The sequence below is a fragment of the Dreissena polymorpha genome, chromosome 2 (genome assembly GCF_020536995.1).
Source record: "Dreissena polymorpha isolate Duluth1 chromosome 2, UMN_Dpol_1.0, whole genome shotgun sequence".
NCBI lineage: Eukaryota > Metazoa > Mollusca > Bivalvia > Myida > Dreissenidae > Dreissena > Dreissena polymorpha.
In genome coordinates this window covers 85,486,662-85,500,848 of record NC_068356.1, presented here as the reverse complement: position 1 = coordinate 85,500,848, position 14,187 = coordinate 85,486,662, and the positions used below count along the sequence as shown (strand labels likewise).

Sequence of the window (14,187 nt, the reverse complement as noted above, 5' to 3'; positions counted from 1 at the left end):
ACTTAAACCTCCCCAAACTGGCTTTTACATGCTTGTTGACCCTTTTTTGCATTAAATTCACATCAAAATGCTTTTTTTGAATTTACTGTACCAGTCCCTTTTCCTTCATGGACAAAACACTAATAATTATAATTTTGTTATTGCTGTTATAACTCGAGTCATATCTTTGCATAACTAAGATCTTTTGACGCTTAATTTTCGCTATAATTTGTCATGAAGGATTTTGCATTATTAACACAATAGGTGAATACATTTCACAATATATTGACAGACTGAGGCACCTATTTGACATTTCCTGACTTGTAACACTAGTTAAACATCATAAAATGCTTATATAACTATATTATAAGTGTCTTTGTGTAGACAAGTAGTCTTAGAAGCTGTGACATTTTATGGATATAGTGTTAGGCAGGCTTCTTTTTTAGCATACATTTTGAAACTTGTGGAGATTCCTCGTTTTTCATTTTTGAAAGAACCACACGAAATGATCATTTTGAAGAGGGCCTCAAAAGTCTGCATTACAAGATCTGTACATAAAAGTTATGTTTCTACATGTCTCCAGTGAGTGAACTGAAGTTTCTACGTGTCTCAGGTGAGTGCACTTAAGTTTGTACATGTCTCAGGTGAGACACTGAACTTAAGTTTCTACATGTCTCCGGTGAGTGAACTTAAGTTTCTACATGTCTCAGGTGAGTGCACTTAAGTTTGTACATGTCTCAGGTGAGTGAACTTAGGTTTCTACATGTCTCAGGTGATTGAACTTAAGTTTCTACATGTCTCAGGTGAGTAAACTTAAGTTTCTACATGTTTCAGGTGAGTGAACTTAAGTTTCTACATGTCTCAGGTGATTTAACTTAAGTTTCTACATGTCTCAGGTGAGTGAACTTAAGTTTCTACATGTCTCAGGTGAGTGAACTTAAGTTTTTATATGTCTCAGGTGAGAGAACTTAAGTGTGTACATGCATCAAGTGAGTGAACTTAAGTTTCTACATGTCTCAGTTGTGTGATCTTAAGTTTCTATATGTCTCAGGTGAGAGAACTTAAGTGTGTACATGCCTCAAGTGAGTGAACTTAAGTTTCTACATGTCTCAGGTGAGTGAACTTAAGTTTCTACATGTTTCAGGTGAGATAACTTAATTTTCTACATGTCTCAGGTGAGTGAACTTAAGTTTCTACATGTTTCAGGTGAATACACTCAAGTTTCTACATGTCTCAGGTGAGTGAACTTGATTTTCTACATGTCTCATGTGAGAGAACTTGTGTACATGCCTTATGTGAGTGAACTTAAGTTTCTACATGTCTCAAGTGAGTGAACTTAAGTTTCTACATGTCTCAGGTGAGAGAACTTAAGTTTCTACATGTTTCAGGTGAATACACTTAAGTTTCTAAATGTCTGAGGTGAGTGAACTTAAGTTTCTATGTGTTTCAGGTGAGTGACCTGGGCCTTTAAGCTCTCTTGTTATTATTCTAGATGATCCTGTTTGTCATTTTCAAATACCTGTAATGGAAATATTATATTCAATTGTTCAGAGCAGTGACATATTGCATTTAATCCTTCTTGAACATAATGGATGCTCTTTTCACCAAAGGTTAACAAATCAATTACCAGGACTTATCCATTCTTCAAGGAATAACCCATGAAATCACTACGGTCTTAAAGTGTCTTACAACACAAAATGGTCAATTTAAGCACATATATTTGACAATCAACATAACTGGGCAAAACATATGCAACACAAGTTTTGAGTACAATATTATGTTAACCAATTCCTGTATAAACCAATGCCATTAAAACATTTGGTCTGACAAAGTTGTTGTTTTATTTTTCAGTATTCTTAAAACCAGATTTTTCTTACAGTTCTATATTCAGCCACCTCATGCTAACATGGATCTCATGCCATATGTTGCTTGTAAAGTTCCTTACAAGCCTGCGCAATCGCGCAGTATGGTCAGGGTTTAGATTGTCTGCTCTAACCCATTTATGCCTAGCGTCTAGAAAAAAGGCCTTGGCAAACAGCGTAGACCCAGATGAGACGCTGCATGATGTGGCGTCTCATCAGGGTCTGCGCTGTTTGCTTAAAGGAATTTTTTGTAAAAAAATATTCGAAATATAGAAATAAATATACTAGACATCACTAATTTTGGAAATAAATTGATCCAATTTAGAAGAATGGGAGAGTCCACTAGGCATAAATGGGTTAAATTCACACATGGTTTTGTGACCTCATTAGCAGACAGTTTAGTTACTGGCCAGACTGCCGGATTGTAGGCTGGTGTGGGGCTACCGTGGCAGCATATGACTTAAGATCAATTTGTGTGACGCTGCTAAATTGATTCCATATACTTTAACTTAGGAATTCTGTCACCTACTGCCATTCTTAAGTATGGGAAACCTTACAGTTTTCTCTGTCTGTAGTCAATATTTGCCTCTTTGATTCAATTGATGGTTGAAGAAACGTCAATATAAAATTCTCTTTTTTATGTCAGTTCTATTGAATTAGTAGTTTTCAATGAAAGGAGGTTCTAATTCACCCATGCTTTTCAATTTATATTTACACATTTGAAAATGTATTATTACTGCTTTGGTTTATACTGCATGGTAAGCAACATTGTTATTCTCAGGGAAACATTTAAATGTATTGAAATCCCCTGCCCCCCCCCCCCTCCCCCCAAAAAAAAAAAAAAAAACAAAAAATACACTGTCCAACATGTGATTAAATGATTTGTCATGAAAGACACTTGTTTGTTTCTAGTACAGTCAAAACCCGATGGCTCAAACTCGACGGGCTCAACAACAAAAGTTGTGAGATTTTAAAATGGCTCTGTACATTAATTTTGTTCACAGTCATTGGACAGCGTGTCATGCAAAAGTATTCAAGAGTTCAAAGGTCAAAATGGCCATAAATGATAATGGCATAATAATTCTTCAAAATCGCCATAAATAAGCTTCTCTTGTTTTGTAAAGACAGCATGCAAAATATTCTGTGTCAATGCTGCATGTGGGGGTCACCGTAAATATGTCACGTCTGTGATAAAGCTCTAGTTATACATATATTTTTTTGAAAACCTGGTTTTGTGACAATTTTGTCCCTTGTTAATACATGTAACTCATCATTGTCAAATATTCCTTTTTTAGCTCATCTATTTTTTGAAAAAAAATTATGAGCTATTGTCATCACCTTGGCGTCGGCGTTGGCGTCCGGTTAAGTTTTGCGTTTAGGTCCACTTTTCTCAGAAAGTATCAATGCTATTGCATTCAAACTTGGTACACTTACTAACTATCATGAGGGGACTGGCCAGGCAAAGTTAGATAACTCTGGAGTGCATTTTGACAGAATTATGTGCCCTTTTTATACTTAGAAAATTGAAAATTTTGGTTAGGTTTTGTGTTTAGGTCCAATTTATTCCTTAAGTATCAAAGCTATTGCTTTCATACTTGCAACACTTACTAACTATCATAAGGGAACTGTGCAGGCAAAGTTATGTAACTCTGACTGGCATTTTGACAGAATTATGTGCCCTTTTTATATTTAGAAAATTGAAAATTTGGTTAAGTTGTATGTTTAGGTCCACTTTATTCATACAGTATCAAAGCTATTGCTTTTATACTTGCAACACTTACTAACTATCATAAGGGGACTGTGCAAGCAAAGTTATGTAACTCTGACTGGCATTTGGACGGAATTATGGGCCCTTTATACTTAGAAAATTGAAAATTTGGTTAAGTTTTCTGTTTTGGTCCACTTTACCCCTAAAGTATCATAGATATTGCTTTCATACTTGGAACACTTGCAAACTATCATAAGGGTACAGTAAAAGGACAAGTTGCATAACTCTGGTTGTCATATTTACGGAAATATTTTTTTGCATTTTTTTTTCTGCATTTTTTCGCATTTTTGGAAAATAATGTAATAAATGTCCACACCCCACACTATACACCCCTCTTCACTCCACCCCTCCATCCTATGTGATTGAAATTGAGAGTCCCTTCACCTTTAAAAAGAAAATAGATGAGCGGTCTGCACCCGCAAGGCAGTGCTCTTGTTACTACTTTTCAATCACTAAATATTATAATAGCTCTTGTATACACAAAACACATCATAATATATGCTTATATGGTGGTGTTGTCTTTTGCTAAAACTTACACAACTTCCATGACTGGAAGCTATAATACAAAACTGACACTTAAATGAAGATCTATGCATGTTCTTACGTGTATAGTAAACAGATACTAAATTGCAGACTTAAACAAGCTCTTTAACTTGCATGAATGTACGCTATTATATTAAACAGACACTAAATTGCAGACCTATTTAGGCTCTTACTTGCATGATTGTAAGCTATTATATTAAACAGACACTAATTTGCAGACTTAAACAAGCTCTTTAACTTGGATGAATGTATGCTATTATATTGCCAATGTTTTCATTGGGATATATCTGCTGTGTGGCTCCAAAGACAGTGCAGTTTGGGGGCATGGTGTTTCACAAACACAGCTGTTGTAAATTCTTCAAAAATTGAAGGGCCTGTTGATGAGAACAGGAAGTGTTAGTTGATTATATTCTGATCAGAACATACATATGTAAACTGTCAACTATAACTATTTTTACTATTTTCTGTAGGTAGCGATCACTTGCAGTGACAATATTATGAAAAACAGGGCTTTATGCATGTGCATCAAGTGTCATCCAGTTTAACCTGTGCAGTCCGCATACTTTAGGCTAACCAGGAATGATGCTTTCTTATAATTGTTCTTAAAAGAAGTCTTTTATAAACAAATCCAGATTAGGTGGAAGGTGTTTCCCTGATTAGCCTTTGCAGACTGGACCAACACTATGCACATGAATAAGCCCTGTGTTCATGTTTAAACAAAAATGCTGTGAGGGTATGTCTATAAGACTGGTGAACCAACTCCAGCCTTATGCAAGCTACCATGGATTTTCTGCAGACTGGTCATCATTAAGCTGATTTTCTGGAATGATGAATAGCTGCTGGTAATATTGATACTGCTGTCACCTCCAACTATAAGATAAATATTAAATAATTTGATGCCTTAAGTACTTTTTCACAGACAAGTGACCAAAATCTTTTCACTCAATCATGATGAAACATGGTCAGAATGTCATATATATTTAGGTGTATACAATTCCATTGGTCAAATTGGATATCTAACTAAGAATTTGCTCATGGCAAATATGATATCAGAAGTACTCTAAATACTTACTGATTATCATGGTTGACCCAATTTTCAGATCAGCCAATGCCTGTAGTTTGTATCGGGTATCTGTCTGGAAGCAAAGAGCTGAGACTGTATAGATGTTTGATACTTATCATGTGTTGAACATACTCTTCAAAAGTTTGCTGCAGGTGAGGGTAATATTGACATTGGCAGCATTAATTTTCCTACAACTTAAAAAAAAAAAAATGATATTGAAACTTATTATTTATCCACCCAAATCAGCCCAATCTGTGTTAATAGCTTGTTAACATCACAAGGCAACTTATTTCAATCAGCAGGTAATATTTTATTTTAATAATATGTTTCTGTAGTTAGCTTAAGAAAATTAGGGCCCTTTACCGTATGAACAAATTAAACTTCATAATCAGCATTCCATACTAGCTGTTAAATACTTGAAAATTGAGTGTTTAAGCTTGATAATATTTAGACAGGCCATCATAGGTGAAACACGATTCTTATGTTTAGAAACTGGTCAAGAACTGTTCAAGACTACACCAGAACTGAAACTTTAATTTTTAGCTCACCTGAGCACAATGTGCTCATTGGTGAGCTTTTGTGATCACCTTCTAGACTGTGTCTTCCGCCGTCAACATTTGTCTTGTTAACACTCTAGAAGCCACATTTATTATCTTATCTTCATGAAACTTCAGAAGATTGTCCCTCCAATGATATCTTGGACATATGGACGAGTTCAATAATGGTTCAGTTTGGTTAAGAAAAAAAAAAACATTTCCGCCAATGGGGTTGGCGCATTTTTCCTTATATGACTTTAGTAAAAACTTGTCTAAAAGTCAAATGTTTGTCCAATTTTTATGAAAGTTGGTCAGAACATTTGTTCTAATAATATGGATGAGTTTGAAAATGGTTGTTCTCTGTTGAAAAACATGGCCGCCATGGGGCAGTGCATTTTCCTTATATGGATATAGTCAAACCTTGTTTACACTCTAGAAGAGACATTTATTGTCCAATCTGTATGAAACTTGATCAGAACATTTTGTTTTAATGATATCTTGGAAGAGGTTGAAAATTTGGTCTGTTGCAAAACATGGATCCAGAGTGGCAGGGCATATATCCTTATATGGCTATCATTAAACCTATTTAACACTTTTAAAGTCACCTTAATAGTTCAATCTTCATGAAACTTGGTTAGAACATTTATGCTAATGCTATCTTGAGCTGTACAGAACAGAACAGCTCCTTTGTATCTCAGATGAGCGACTTTGGGCCTTTCTTGCCCTCTTGTGTAAAATATATATTCTGAAATTTTTCAAAAAGTCATCTTAGGAATGGAATTCAAACTTTTCAAAAACATGTTGCGTTCTTAATTTTTGCTTATCAGGTTCTAGTGCATATTAATATATTATAGAACATTTTAAGAATGTTGTCTGTTATTGAAATGTTCTATAACTCTTCTGGAAAGGTATTTTGCAGTTATAAAGAATACATTCAGAAAACTGTTGTTTTTGTCCTTATGTATGTTTTAACTAATCTCTTTAACTATTGGGACTGGATCTTTGCTTAAACTCACACAATTGAATGACCTGAATGTGTAAATGATATTGTAAAGACATTAAGTTAAGCCTCAATACATTTTGGCAGAATTATGGCCCATATATGGTCTGGTTTTCCACTGAACAATGTATTAGTCCCAAAATTGGGTTTTTAACTGACCCTTTTAGCAACTGGGTTACTTTTATTGCTGAATTGCTCAATTTTTTAGCTCATCTATTTTTTGAAAAAAAATTATGAGCTATTGTCATCACCTTGGCGTCGGCTTCCGGTTAAGTTTTGCGTTTAGGTCCACTTTTCTCATAAAGTATCAATGCTATTGCATTCAAACTTGGTACACTTACTTACTGTCATGAGGGAACTGGGCAGGAAAAGTTAGATAATTCTGGCTTGCATTTTGACAGAATTATGTGCCCTTTTTATACTTAGAAAATTGAAAATTTTGGTTAAGTTTTGTGTTTAGGTCCATTTTATTCATTAAGTATCAAAGCTATTGCTTTCATACTTGCAACACTTACTAACTATCATAAGGGGACTGCGCAGGCAAAGTTATGTAACTCTGACTGGCATTTTGACAGAATTATGTGCCCTTTTTATACTTAGAAAATTGAAAATTTGGTTAAGTTTTGTGTTTAGGTCCACTTTATTCCTAAAGTATCAAAGCTATTGCTTTCATACTTGCAACACTTACTAACTATCTTACGGGGACTGTGCAGGCAAAGTTATGTAACTCTGACTGGCATTTTGACGATATTATGGGCCCTTTATACTTGAAAATTTGGTTAAGTTTTGTGTTTTGGTCCACTTTACCGCTAAAGTATCATAGATATTGCTTTCATACTTTGAACACTGGCAAACTATCATAAGGGGACAGTAAAGGACAAGTTGCATAACTCTGGATGTCATTTTTACAGAATTATGGTCCTTTTTTGACTTTAAAATTGCCATAACTCTTTAATGATGATTAGATTTGATTGATACTCTGACAAAACAACTCTTACCTGACATACCCCCCGATGACCACACACCCACACTATACACCCCTCTCCACTCCACCCCTCCCTCCTTTGTGATTGAAATCGAGATAGGTCCCTACTCCTTTAAAAAAAAAATAGATGAGCGGTCTGCACCCGCAAGGCGGTGCTCTTGTTTAGAATTTAATGACCACTATGAGTAAATGAGCATTATTAGACAGGTATTTTGACTGCAACTTGTTTGGCAATGTTTATATGTGGTTGTATGTCCATTTGCTCACTGTTGAATATATATATATAGTACATTTGTCTGTGTCAAAACATACGTTTTGGCAACAGTGCCTGTTACACATTTCTAGTTTAAAATGCAGAAATAAAAAAAAAAAAGTACAGTAACTGCTTTAGGTTTGTGTAAATCTCTAGATAGCGTACAGATCAACATCATGCAGCTTGTGAATATCTGCAAGAAAAAGTAAAGGAGACTTATGAAAATAAAAATGTAAAATTAGACTGTTTAAAGCACTCAGAGTTATTATATGCAATTCAAGAACATTTAATGCAGATTTAATAGGTGTAACACTTTTAGAAAAATAGGTGTAACATTACACTTTTAGAAAAATTCAAGAACTACATTTTTAAGGATTGTTTATTACTGATTCTAACCAATAGGGTGTAGCAATTTTCAAACAAGCATTGAATGCCGTCTTTTATACATCCAATTAAGGCAAACAAGAGAGAACACGTTAAGAAATGTTACTGTAATAAACTTCTGGTCCTTAGCACTACCTCGGAAGTAGCATAGGTCTCCAAAAAGAGGTATTGCCCTTGATTAACGGCCATCATTAAAGAATAATGGTTGACTGTATGTATAAAAAATTGTTCTTTCTGCTTGATGGTTAATGTAAGTTCATAAAATATCTTTACAGATCAATACTGGTACATGGAAATATTGCCAAATGTTTCCCAATTATTGTGAGTGAGGCAGTTTGTCTCGGGAATTATCTTAGACAAATTGCTATTACTGAAATTATTAATGAAATATCATGGGTACCTATCCTGGGTCACATATCAATGGTCAATCATATATTAAGCGAGAATGAAGTGAAGTTTATTTTGCAAGGCATAGTAATCTGAACCACTAGCTTTATTGAGAGGTTCCTGTTTTGGTTGTGATAGAGATGTATTTGAAATTTGTCTAATCATGATTTTACAATACAGCAATTTTGGGATGAAATGTATTCATCTTACTTCCTATTTTTGCGATGGATATCAGAATGTTTGAATTGTTCCTTATAAAGGGAAATTTGAGAAAACCAAGATTTTCTAAAGGAGGACAAAACTTGCTGCACATCCATAATATAGAGTTCTGGCCTAAATTCATTTGTTTGTATTCATAAATTGAGTTTGCAGCATATCTAAGAAGAAAGAGTTATAAATTGTTACTGTGAAAATAATATATAGGTAGGTCTCAATGATGGTACTGGCAGTATTAATGAACCTCAACTCCTGCTTTAATAATTTCACAGTTATTGCCCTAGTGGATGTTCATGATGACATTTTGTAATGGCTTATCTTATAATAACCAGTACTTAAATCTTACTGTGATTGTCCACTGACAGAGTATTTTTGGCACGACCATGGCTGTTCTAGTTTTTTTTATAATTAAAACATGCAAGAAAACAAAAGACTTAAACAAGGATAATCATTAAAATATGATATCAAATAAAACATTACAAAAACCTGTTGACCCTGGTATTCAAGTTTATTATTGTTACTTGATCTATATCGTAACCCAGTTTTGCTCAAAGATGTGTTTGAGTTTCAGGCTTTGCAGCTTAAATAAGATTTGCTCTGAATCAATCATTTTCCACATAGAAGTTTGTGGAGCAATATACTTGGATATTGTACAAGCAGTGAAATTAAAACTTCAACTATGTCATCTCTGAGATGTGGAGATGTTCAAGATATTGTTAACATTCACCCTCTGGTGAATGACCCCTTTATCCCTGAGTTATCTGCCCTTGAATATATCTGACAAGTTTAAGCAAAATGGTGCTACAGTAGACTCTCTGTAAACCGGACGGTCTCGGGACCGGCATGATCGTCCGGTTTTCAGAGAGTTCCGGTTTACCAAGAGTATGCATCGCAGAGTGCCTTCAGAGATGGTTTTGGTTGAGCAGTTGATTCCGTGATGAGCTTTATCTTATCCTCTAACGTAAGCTCTACGCGTCTGCGTTTAGCTGGAGGCTGCGACATTTTAGATGCGTTCGAAATTAGTAAACGGCAATGAATGAATTTGCATACAGATGGATGGATATTTAACAGTCATATTTCTTACAGTTTATCTGACAAACAAACAGACAACCATGTCAGCGTTAAAAACATGGCTATAAGATCTTTTAAAATACCCTAGAAGATCACAAGAAAGTGATCATCGCAACGGCATGCATTAATTTTTTAATTAAATTGTTTAGCATAGGCGATAATAAATAATTAATTAAACGATCGAGTCAATCACTTTTTGGTGTTACCGCACGTCTATTATAGACATTCACAGTTTGTTTTACTTTACTTAATCGGACTCCCATAGCGCGGTATCGACTTGACACCTTTATGGTATGTTTAATCCGATTATCGATAATTGCGCGAGCAAAATGTGTGACACCGCACTCGCTGTGCTGACTAGGTATTGTTATTTTCACGCCTCGGGCATCTTGAGAATTTAGACCGTCTGGTATACTCAATGTATTTTACGTTGAAAATGACCAAATTTACGGAGATACCGTCGGGTTTCCGGTTTCAGAGAGTTCGGTTTATTCAACATTTTTTAACAAAGAAATAGAAGGAGAAAATACGGGACGGGCCCGACCGTCCGGAATCGGGAGAGTTCCGGTATTCAGAGAGTCCGGTATTGGCAGAGTTTACTGTATACGTTTGTGACAACAGTCTAGTTTGTATTAATTTGGGCTGCGCTCTGTGAAAGGGGGGTTTAAAGCATGTACTTAAAGTGTTGTCCCAGATTAGCCACACAGGCTTATCAGTGATGACACTATCTGCTTTTTTTAAGTGTTTGTTTAAACGAAGACTGATCTTGATGAAAATCCTGTTTGGACAGAAAGTGCCATCCCTGATATGCCTGTGCGGCCTGCACAGGCTAATCTGGGACAACACTTTAATTACATGCATTAAACATCCTTTTGACAGAGCATTGCCCATGTGTTACACTGTTTGAAGTTAATTCATACAATCTTAAAAATAAATGTTACAGAATTTTACAAAACATGATGTATTTACAATCTTGTTGCAATGATTATGAAAAGCCGGGCTTAGTTCCTAATTGCTATTAAAGTATATGTCTGGAAAAGGTATTTGTATGGTAGTCCTAATAGGTTTCATGTATCAAATATCATAATTAATAATGAATAGCCCATTTATGAATTATTAATGCTCCATTTAATCAAGTTGTTTGTTTCAGAATTGTCTGTTAGCTCTGGACAGTTTAAAATATCAATTGTATTTTGATGGAAATCACTTTAAATATAAGCAAATTAATGTCATCTATTACCATGGTTTCATCTTCTTTAAAGTTTCAACTTGTTGTATTATTTATATGTTTCATATAATTATTGTTCATAAAGTTGTATTAGGTTTTTTTGTTGGATGAATATCAAAATGGACATATCAGAAAAGTCTTATCCTCCTGAAAAATGTATGTGTCAGATAATTTGTTCATAAAGTCCTACTAGTTATGATGTCTGATGCTATTTTCAATGGATCTATATTTGCCATCTGTGTTCCTTGTTTCCAAGAAAACATGATTAGTAAAGTTGACAATCAGAGAAATGTTGACAAAACTGATTTGTATGCTTCCACAGAGTAGAGGGTTTACATTATGACTTTATTGGTGGTAGAACCTAAAGACTTGTTTAAGTCTTTTGATTTTTTAAGTTGCAAGATCAACAAAATCTATGGCACACAATACAGTCATTACAGCATGTGCATTGGCACACAATACAGTCATTACAGCATGTGCATTGGCACACAATACAGTCATTACAGCATGTGCATTGGCACACAATACAGTCATTACAGCATGTGCATTGGCACACAATACAGTCATTACAGCTTGTGCATTGGCACACAATACAGTCATTACAGCATGTGCATTGGCACACAATACAGTCATTACAGCATGTGCATTGGCACACAATACAGTCATTACAGCATGTGCATTGGCACACAATACAGTCATTACAGCATGTGCATTAAGTAGCATTGTTCTGTTGAAGATGTGGAAAGATTCAGCCTTGTATGCACAGAATCTACCTGGTGCTGATAACAATGAACCTACTAAACTCTTTCCCACTCCGAGACAAAGTGAAAATGGCTATGTGCAAACAGAACAGAACTAGAAGAGCCTGCGAGTACCTTGCAGGCTGTTCAGATTTTATGCTGTTGGCTGCTTATCAGTATCTAAGGGTTGGAAATGAAGCCTTTAAAACTTGAATTTAGTAAGAAAGGTATTTTATTTAATTTAACTATCTATTGGACTACAATGTGTCAAAATACGTATCTTAGTGGTAAAGGGTTAAGCATCCTTTCTATTATCCAATCTGCCCATGTAGGAACAGAAGCTTAATGTTGTATACATTGATGTGGCTTAACTGAAGAACCGTTCCAATTTCTAGAACAAATTTTTGCAGGGGTAGAATGTATCAATATTGAGACTTGTTGTCTATATTGATGAGTCTAGGGTGAATGTACCAGTATCAATATTGACCTAGTGCCATGTAGATTGGTGTTCAATAAAATAGGATATTAAATTAGGCATGGTGTGGGCTGGTTCTCATGAAGTTCTTATGTAAACACTTAATTTAATTGATGCTTGTTAACGAAACACATTGGTATTGGTTCAAGGTAATTGAACAGCAAGCAAGAATATTCTGTGATATTGTTTTTGAGCAGAGACTCTAAGAATCTCCTTTTTATTTACAGTTATGGTATAGTTTGGAGTGAGATCTTCCCATGAAATTACAAGTTTGCTTTTAATGACACTTCACATAGTGACTTGTGAATGCAAAATTTAAATTAAACTATAACTTACAGATTTCATTATGCACAGAAATTACACAAGAGACTGTTTTAAATTATCCTCTGTCTTTTTCCAGAGTTTTCTTTGCATCAATAATGAGCACAAATTGCATGCACTCCATCATCTTCTGTTCAGACTAAATGATTTAAAACCATGGTATTGGTAGGATTGCATGCTTGAAACATGATCTTTGGGATTAAAATGAAGAAGGCACTTAAGGTTCATTTTAGTGTCTGATTGGCAATTTGTGGTTATGTAACCACTTGTTATTTTGCTAAAAGGGATGTATAGTTAATGGAAACTGTGAGCAATTATTAATGTTCAAATGAAGCAATAAATTAGGGGCGGCGGGTTAGTGGAAACAATTAAAGAATGTGTTTAGGCCATACTCTTCACTTATTTTAAATAATACACTTTTGAAGAAATGTACTGTCTAGTTTTCCTAATGTTTTGATACTAAATATTTTTCATATTTTTATGTCCCCCACCACTATAGTGGGGACATATTGTTTTTGCCCTGTCTGTTGGTCTGTTCGTTGGTCTGTTTGGTCAAACTTTAACATTTGCCATAACTTTTGCAATATTGAATATTAGCATCATATTTGGCATGCATGTGTATCTCATGGAGCTGCACATGTTGAGTGGTGGAAGGTCAAGGTCATCCTACAAGGTCAAAGGTAAAAAAAAACAGTCAAAGCGGCGCAGAAAGGGACATAGTGTTTCTGTCACATTTCTTGTTGTTTTTTTAGATTATAACTTTATAAGACAAGTTTACTGGTATTGGAAGCGCACATCGTCAAACATGATTGTTCTTATTTAATGCTTGTTTCTTTTAACGTGTTGAATTCCTCCATAATGCATCCTTCATATCTGTTTCAAATTGTTGTAATTTTAAACTTTACGTGACCAAAAGAACTGTTCAACATATGCCACATACAGAATAAATGTTATCACTTGGCAGCTATAATAGTTTCTGCTTTGGTGAAATGGATCATTACAGTTCATGAATTATTCATAAATTGTTCATGAACAGTTCAAATCTTAAATAAAAATTGCATGAAATTTTTTCTTAAATTATCATAAACAGTTTGACTAGAACTAGTCATGCTGACTTATTGATTTACTGGTCATTTAAATTGTTCTTAATTTTTCAAGAAATAAAAAATCACAAATCTTGGCAAAACAGAGATACAAATCTCACTTAAACCCTATTGATGCATTGTGGGTGTATACACCACTTGAAAGTAATGACTGTACACAAACAAATACAAATACAGTTAGTTTTCAATATATATTTCCCTGTACATATGACTATTTTAGTTTTAAAGCTAATTTTTCAAAGAAAACTGAAAAATAAAGTATTTTTAAGTTTA

At 34.6% G+C, this 14,187-nt stretch overlaps 1 protein-coding gene across 12 annotated transcripts in view; it reads left to right on the top strand.

Moving 5' to 3' along the window:
- The window catches only part of LOC127867914 (NAD(P)H-hydrate epimerase-like), a 124,071-nt gene that overhangs the window by 94,549 nt on the left and 15,335 nt on the right, over positions 1 to 14,187 (top strand). The gene's annotated exons all lie outside the window — the stretch shown is intronic.